An 8,372-nucleotide genomic window follows, 5' to 3' on the forward strand; every position below is an offset into this window, starting at 1 on the left:
GTCTTCTGTGAGCCCTGGATCAGTTGAAGCTGCCACAGCAAATGGTGGTGGGAATCGGGTGCTTTGCGTTGTCCTTGACCTTCGCATGCTAAAATACCTCTAGCCTCGTAGCCCCTATAATGCTTCTAATCTCAACTTTTTACCTGTTGATTCGTTTGCTTTGGTCTGATCTACGTTTGAGGCCACCTCGTGCAAGATATGCGTCAGTCCACCAAAAGTTCCTGGTTGCTAAAATTATAATGATTCTCCTGATTTCAGTTCATGTAACAAAACAAGCTAATCATTGTACGATATAAAGCATTGTGAAATATCCTTTCAATAAAGTATTGTATTTTCAGCTGTCAGATGCCGTTGTACAAAACCGAAAGTAACAAGATGAAAAAAAACACAATTTAAGGGAAAATTTAGATATAGGGTACATAGAACGGATCTATCGCTTCTTAGACTTACTGTCAATGAGTATGGGAGGTCTATACTTAACATTTCTATGTACATTTGGTCGTGTCGCTCAAAAATCTGCCTTGCTATGTACATTTGGTCATGACTGGTGACTGGGAATGGGTGTGTTCGAGTAGTTAGGCTAATGCAGTCGGCTTGTGCGCAACTACTGATTGAAATCAACAGGGGAGTCAGACACAGTTTGAAGCGACTCAAATACAGACCTTTTGCATATCCAATTAGAATCTGTTCTTTTCCCTTCAGTCTGAACAGCCAAAAAGCACATGGAATGGGATATTTCAAGCCACATTTCAAACCACCTACAGTGGCAAGAAAAAGTATGTGAACTCTTTGGAATTTCCTGTATTTCTGCATAAATTGTTCATATAACTTGATCTGATCTTCATCTAAATCACAACAACAGACAAACACGGTGTGCTTAAACTAATAACACACAAATTATTGCATTTTTCTTGTCTAAATTGAACACATAATTTAATCATTCACGATGTAGGTTGGAAAAATTATGTGAACTCCAAGACTTCTCCAAAAGCTAATTGGAGTCAGGGGTCAGCTAACCTGGAGTCCAATCAATGAGACGAGATTAGAGATGTCAGTTAGAACTGGCCTGATCTATAAAAAACACTCACAAAAATTGAGTTTGCTATTCACAAGAAGTCTTTCCTGATGGGAACCATGTCTCAAACAAAATAGATCTCAAAAGACCTAGGATTACCAATTGTTGACTTGCATAAAGCTGGAAAGGGTTACAAAAGTATCTCTAACAGTCTTGATGTACATCAGTCCATGGTAAGACAAATGGTCTATAAATGGAGAAAGTTCAGCACTGTTGCTACTCTCCCTAGGAGTGGCCGTCCTGCAAAGATGACTGCAAGAGCACAGCGCAGAATGCTCAATGAGGTTAAGAAGAATCCTAGAGTGTCAGCTAAAGACTTACGGAATTCTCTGGAACATGCTAACATCTCTGTTGACGGGTTTACGATACGTAAAACACTAAACAAAATGGTGTTCGTGGGAGGACACCACGGAAGAAGCCACTGCTGTCCAAAAAAAAACATTGCTGCACGTCTGAAGTTCGCAAAAGAGCACCTGGATGTTTCACAGCGCTACTGGCAAAATATTCTGTGGACAGATGAAACTACAGTTGAGTTGTTTGGAAGGAACACACAACACTATGTGTGAAGATAAAAAAAGGCACAGCACATCAACATCAAAACCTCTTCCCAACTATAAAGTATGGTGGAGGGAGCATCATGGTTTGGGGCTGATTTGCTGCCTCAGGGCCTGGACAGCTTGCTATCATCAATGAAATATGAATTCCCACATTTATCAAGACATTTTTCAGGAGAATGTAAGGCTATCTTTCTGCCAATTGAAGCTCAACAGAAGTTGTGTGATGCAAAAGGACAAGGACCCAAAACACAGAAGTAAATCAACAACAGAACGGCCTCACTAAAATAGAGTCCTCACTATAATAGAGTCCTCACCTCAACCCGATTGAGATGCTGTGGCATGACCTCAAGAGTGCGGTTCACACCAGACATCCCAAGAATATTGCTGAACTGAAAAAGTTTTGTAAAGATGAATTGTCCAAAATTCCTCCTGACCGTTGTGCAGGTCTGATCCGCAACTACAGAAAATGTTTGGTTGAGGTTATTGCTGCCAAAGGAGGGTACACCAGTTAATAATTCCAAGGGTTCACATACCTTTTCTTGCCACTGTACGAAGCAGCCTCCAACATCGTTTTAGGGAATTTAGAAGTATGTCCAACTAGCCTCACAACCGCAGACCACGTGTAACCACGCCAGCCCAGGACCTCCACATCCGACATCTTTACCCATGGGATCTTCTGAGACCAGCCACCCGGAGAGCTGATGAAACATAAGTATTTCTGTCTGTAATAAAGCTGTTTTGTGGGGGAAAATGCATTCTGATCGCCTGGGCCTGGCTCCCAAGTGGGTGGGCCTATACCCTCCCAATGCACTTTTGCAACAGTGCCTGACTTGGGCAGGAGCTCACTGATACTCTGTACCATCAACTCTTATTTTCTACTGCATAAGATCCTGCACGTCTTATAAAATATTGGCTAAAAGTATTGTGGAGTTCTTGCACCTAAATATAAACAGTACAGGCACCCAAAATGAGTACCAGCACCTATTTCCTTCCCAGTCAAGCACTGGAAACAAACATGGAAATATAGCTGCAAACAGCAATGCTGGGGTTCAGCTAAGGGGCCACTGTGCCACCACCAGGAAAAATTTGACACATTGACCTAGGACTAATTACTTCTGTACTGTTTACCACACTTGGCAAATATCAGATCTTAAAATAAAATGGATCATGCAATATGCAGTTAAACATGCATGCCAGCTGTTCTGGAAGACGGTGTGATCACGCTCTCTGTAGCCGATGTGAATAAGACCTTTAAACAGGTCAACATTCACAAGGCCGCAGGGCCAGACGGATTACCAGCAAGTTTCTTCACTGACATTTTCAATCTCTCCCTGTCCGAGTCTGTAATACCAACATGTTATAAGCAGACCACCATAGTCCATGTACCCAAGAACACGAAGGTAACCTGCCTAAATGACTACCGACCCATAGCACTCACGTCTGAAGCCATGAAGTGCTTTGAAAGGCTGGTCATGGCTCACATCAACACCATTATCCAAGAAATCCTAGACCCACTCCAATTTGCATACCGCCCTAACAGATCCACAGATGACGTGTGGAGCGCAATCTCCAGTGTGGAGCGCAATCTCTATTGTGCTCCACACTGCCCTTTCACACCTGGACAAAAGGAACACCCATGTGAAAATGCTATTCATTGACTACAGCTCAGCGTTCAACACCATAGTGACCTCAAAGCTCATCAATAAGCTAAGAACCCTGGGACTAAACACCTCCCTCTGAAACTGGGTCCTGGACTTCCTGACTGGCCGCCCCCAGGTGGTAAGGGTAGGTAACAACACATCCGCAATGCTGATCCTCAACACAGGGGCCCCTCAGGGGTGTGTGCTCAGTCCCTTCCTGTGCTCCCTGTTCACTCATGACTGCACGGCCAGGCACAACTCCTACACAACTCCTACACCATCATTAAGTTTGCAGATGACATAACAGTGGTAGGCCTGATCACAGACAGCCTATAGGGAGGAGGTCAGAGACTTGGCCATGTGGTGCCAGGACAACAGCCTCTCCCTCAACGTGATCAAGACAAATAAGATGACTGTGGACTACAGGAAAAGGAGGACCGAGCTCACCCACATTCTCATCGATGGGGCTATAGTGGAGCAGGTTGAGAGCTTCAAGTTCCTTGGTGTCCACATCACCAACAATATAACATGTTCCAAGCACACCGAGACAGTCGTGAAGGGGGCACGACAAAACCCATATCCCCTTAGGAGACTGAAAAGATTTAGCATGGGTCTTCAGATCCTCAAAAGGTTCTACAGCTACACCAGTACATCACTGGGGACAAGCTTCCTGCCATCCAGGACCTCTATACCAAGCGGTATCAGAGGAAGGCCCTAAAAATGGTCAACGACTCCAGCCACCCTAGTCATAGACTGTTCTCTCTGCTACCACACAGAAAGTTGTACTGGAGCGTCAAGTCGAGCTCCAAGAGGCTTCTGAACAGCTTTTACTCCCAAGCCATAAGACTAATGAACATCTAATCAAATGGCTACCCAGAGTATTTGCATTGCCGCTACCCCCCCCCCCCTTTTTATACCGCTGCTACTCTCTGTTATTATCTGTGCATAGTCACTTTAATAACACTAGCTACATGTACATATTACTTCAATTACCTTGATTAACTGGTGCCCCCGCACATTGACTCTGTGCCGGTACCCCTTGCATATACAGTGCCTTGCGAAAGTAGTCGGCCCCCTTGAACTTTGCGACCTTTTGCCACATTTCAGGCTTCAAACATAAAGATATAAAACTGTATTTTTTTGTGAAGAATCAACAACAAGTGGGACACAATCATGAAGTGGAACGACATTTATTGGATATTTCAAACTTTTTTAACAAATCAAAAACTGAAAGATTGGGCGTGCAAAATTATTCAGCCCCCTTAAGTTAATACTTTGTAGCGCCACCTTTTGCTGCGATTACAGCTGTAAGTCGCTTGGGGTATGTCTCTATCAGTTTTGCACATCGAGAGACTGACATTTTTTCCCATTCCTCCTTGCAAAACAGCTCGAGCTCAGTGAGGTTGGATGGATGGAGAGCATTTGTGAACAGCAGTTTTCAGTTCTTTCCACAGATTCTCGATTGGATTCAGGTCTGGACTTTGACTTGGCCATTCTAACACCTGGATATGTTTATTTTTGAACCATTCCATTGTAGATTTTGCTTTATGTTTTGGATCATTGTCTTGTTGGAAGACAAATCTCCATCCCAGTGTCAGGTCATTTGCAGACTCCATCAGGTTCTTCCAGAATGGTCCTGTATTTGGCTCCATCCATCTTCCCATCCATTTTAACCATCTTCCCTGTCTCTGCTGAAGAAAAGCAGGCCCAAACCATGATGCTGCCACCACCATGTTTGACAGTGGGGATGGTGTGTTCAGCTGTGTTGCTTTTACGCCAAACATAACGTTTTGCATTGTTGCCAAAAAGTTCAATTTTGGTTTCATCTGACCAGAGCACCTTCTTCCACATGTTTGGTGTGTCTCCCAGGTGGCTTGTGGCAAACTTTAAACAACACTTTTTATGGATATCTTTAAGAAATGGCTTTCTTCTTGCCACTCTTCCATAAAGGCCAGATTTGTGCAATATACGACTGATTGTTGTCCTATGGACAGAGTCTCCCACCTCAGCTGTAGATCTCTGCAGTTCATCCAGAGTGATCATGGGCCTCTTGGCTGCATCTCTGATCAGTCTTCTCCTTGTATGAGCTGAAAGTTTAGAGGGACGGCCAGGTCTTGGTAGATTTGCAGTGGTCTGATACTCCTTCCATTTCAATATTATTGCTTGCACAGTGCTCCTTGGGATGTTTAAAGCTTGGGAAATCTTTTTGTATCCAAATCCGGCTTTAAACTTCTTCACAACAGTATCTCGGACCTGCCTGGTGTGTTCCTTGTTCTTCATGATGCTCTCTGCGCTGTTAACGGACCTCTGAGACTATCACAGTGCAGGTGCATTTATACGGAGACTTGATTACACACAGGTGGATTGTAATTATCATCATTAGTCATTTAGGTCAACATTGGATCATTCAGAGATCCTCACTGAACTTCTGGAGAGAGTTTGCTGCACTGAAAGTAAAGGGGCTGAATAATTTTGCACGCCCAATTTTTCAGTTTTTGATTTGTTAAAAAAGTTTGAAATATCCAATAAATGTCGTTCCACTTCATGATTGTGTCCCACTTGTTGTTGATTCTTCACAAACAAATACAGTTTTATATCTTTATGTTTGAAGCCTGAAATGTGGCAAAAGGTCGCAAAGTTCAAGGGGGGCGAATACTTTCGCAAGGCACTGTAGTCTCTCTATTGTTATTTACTGCTGCTCTTTAATTACTTGTTACTTTTATTTCTTATTCTTATTCATCTTTTTTTAAACTGCATTGATGGTTAGGGGCTTGTAAGTGAGCATTTCACTGTAAGGTTGTATTCGGCTCATGTGACAAATACAATTTGATTTGATTTTAACTGATTTATAGGGATTTGTGTGCGAGACCACGTGAATGTTTTAGGTCAATGTTGTTTTTGGTACAAGCCTGGAAAAGATAGCGCTGAGAGACCTTGGTCTGTAGATGCCACTTGTTAAGTTTGGTCATTGGGTTCCAGAGGAGTAGTGTTTTAAGTGACTTGCCTAGTTAAATAAAGGTTACATTTACCATCATGCACATTTGGGTCCCTCCAGGCCTTATTATCTCACAGGAATTTGAATGATTTCAATAAATTGGCGGAACCGGTATAATAATAATAATGAACCAGAACAAATACAACAGGTTTTCACCAGCTTCACTCCTGAACCCCTAATGACACCTTCATTGTTTATTGTACATCCGACAGTAGCCTATATTACATTTTATATTCATCATAGTAGGAGATCGGTGATGACCAAGAGAAGACTGAGTTAGCTCTCCTAACATACAGATCAGCCAACCTAATTGATTTATAATTTAACTTGGCAAGTCAGTTAAGAACAAGTTCTTCTTTTCAAGGACAGCCTAGGAACAGTTCTGCCCCTGCCTTGTTCAGGGGTAGAACGACAGATTTTTACCTTGACAGCTCAGGGATTTGACCTTGCAACCTTTTGGTTACTAGTCCAACGCTCTAACCACTAGGCTACCTGCCACCCCAATGCCAACACCACCATGCACTGCCTCCCTCCCTGGCCCAGATCCCTTCCCTCCCTCAGGGCCTGCTGTGGGAAGCGAGTAGGGCATTCACTCCGAGTTGACTTCGAGATAGCGTGGGAAAACTACCAATGCGTTGTCCTTGCTCAGCATCTTTCCATTAGCAGCTTTTTACAGCAGCCATTAGGGGTCAGCAGCCATGTATCAGGGCAACCACTCCTCTATATATTCTGTGTGTTTTTGTATGTGCTGTCCTGTAATTAGTTTCATTGACAAGTTTTAATAACACAATGCACATTTTGGTGAAAACAACCAATAGAATATTTTCTTGTCTATATCTGAGGTCAGGGTGTGGTTCATGGTTCAGCGGCTGTGCTACGGGATCAGCTGGGATACAGAGGAGATCTGCGAGGCACGCAGAAAGATTTGCAGACCAAACCAGACGCAGGAGAAAGACAAAAAGGAGAAAGAGGAGAAGGTATTGGAGGTGCCTCGCCTCAGTAAGGAGGATGACGGGAGTAACAGGAGGGAACATTCACCCGTCTCTTTTCTTGCAGGGCCCCAAAGCCCTCCACTTCCTCCGCACTCAGTGGCACCCCCCACAGCCACAGGGCAACACCTAGAAACCCGAGACAAAGCCCATGAAAACAATGTCAAACCCCACATGCTCTATCAGATCTCTGCTGTGGTGGAGCTTCGATCGTAACAAAAAGCCTTTGAAGAAGGAGCTCCATCGTCTGCGGGCCCTCACCAGGCTCCACATGAAGTACATCCGCAAGTGGTTCTGTAACCAATGCTTTTCGCTCGCGCTTTCCACTGGGTCACAGCCCAATGGTCTCCTGTCGTCACAGACAGCTCATTCAGCATCTGACACCACCACTGCCACCACAACGTGACAGCATGGACAGACCACCACCGAAGAAGACAATGGTTTCTCAGGCAGATGATGTCGAGATCATAAACTGCACCTGCAATGGTAACCATGACAACCCTGCTAACACCACCCACCAGATTAAGTCAAGCTTGGAGGGGAAGGAAGTAGAAATAGAACCACCTGAAGTACAGAAGAAGAAAAATAAGAAAACACAAGACCAGATCTGGAGTTAAGCGATGCAAAGAGAAAGGCAAGAATTCTGCAAACTGAAGGAGGAGCGGAAAGGGGTGGGGATCACAACATTCATAAACAACCCACGGAGAGGAACAAGCTTTCAAAATGGGCCCGTGGCCGAAGAACAAGACCATGGCCCAGCTGGAGCTCCTGAGACAGAACTGTTAAGGGAATTTTTATCAATGATGACTAATTATGTATACATTTTAATCAGGACTGACTAATCAGAATACTATTATGTTACTGTATATGTACTAATCAGAATACTATTATGTTACTGTATATGTATGAATTTTCTTTTTAATCCTAGTACTGAATATAATGTGTGTAAATATAATCAAGAATTAGAACAATGACTGTCTGTACCATGGTAGAAATGAATGAACTTATAGCCAAACTGGCTAGAAGGCTTATCTACACAAGCTGGCCTTGGCTCGGTCATATATTATCTTAATAGGGAGAGACGATGTGAGAACCATACAGCCATTGTACTGGAAC

The 8,372-nt window shown here is 43.5% G+C and overlaps 1 pseudogene; it reads left to right on the top strand.

The window, feature by feature from the left end:
- The first annotated feature begins 2,382 nt into the window (after positions 1–2,382).
- On the top strand, positions 2,383–8,094 carry LOC149980820 (uncharacterized; annotated as a pseudogene).
- Positions 8,095–8,372: the final 278 nt, after the last annotated feature.

The sequence above is a fragment of the Oncorhynchus mykiss genome, chromosome 9, assembly GCF_057628025.1.
Source record: "Oncorhynchus mykiss isolate SJ-2025 chromosome 9, ASM5762802v1, whole genome shotgun sequence".
NCBI lineage: Eukaryota > Metazoa > Chordata > Actinopteri > Salmoniformes > Salmonidae > Oncorhynchus > Oncorhynchus mykiss.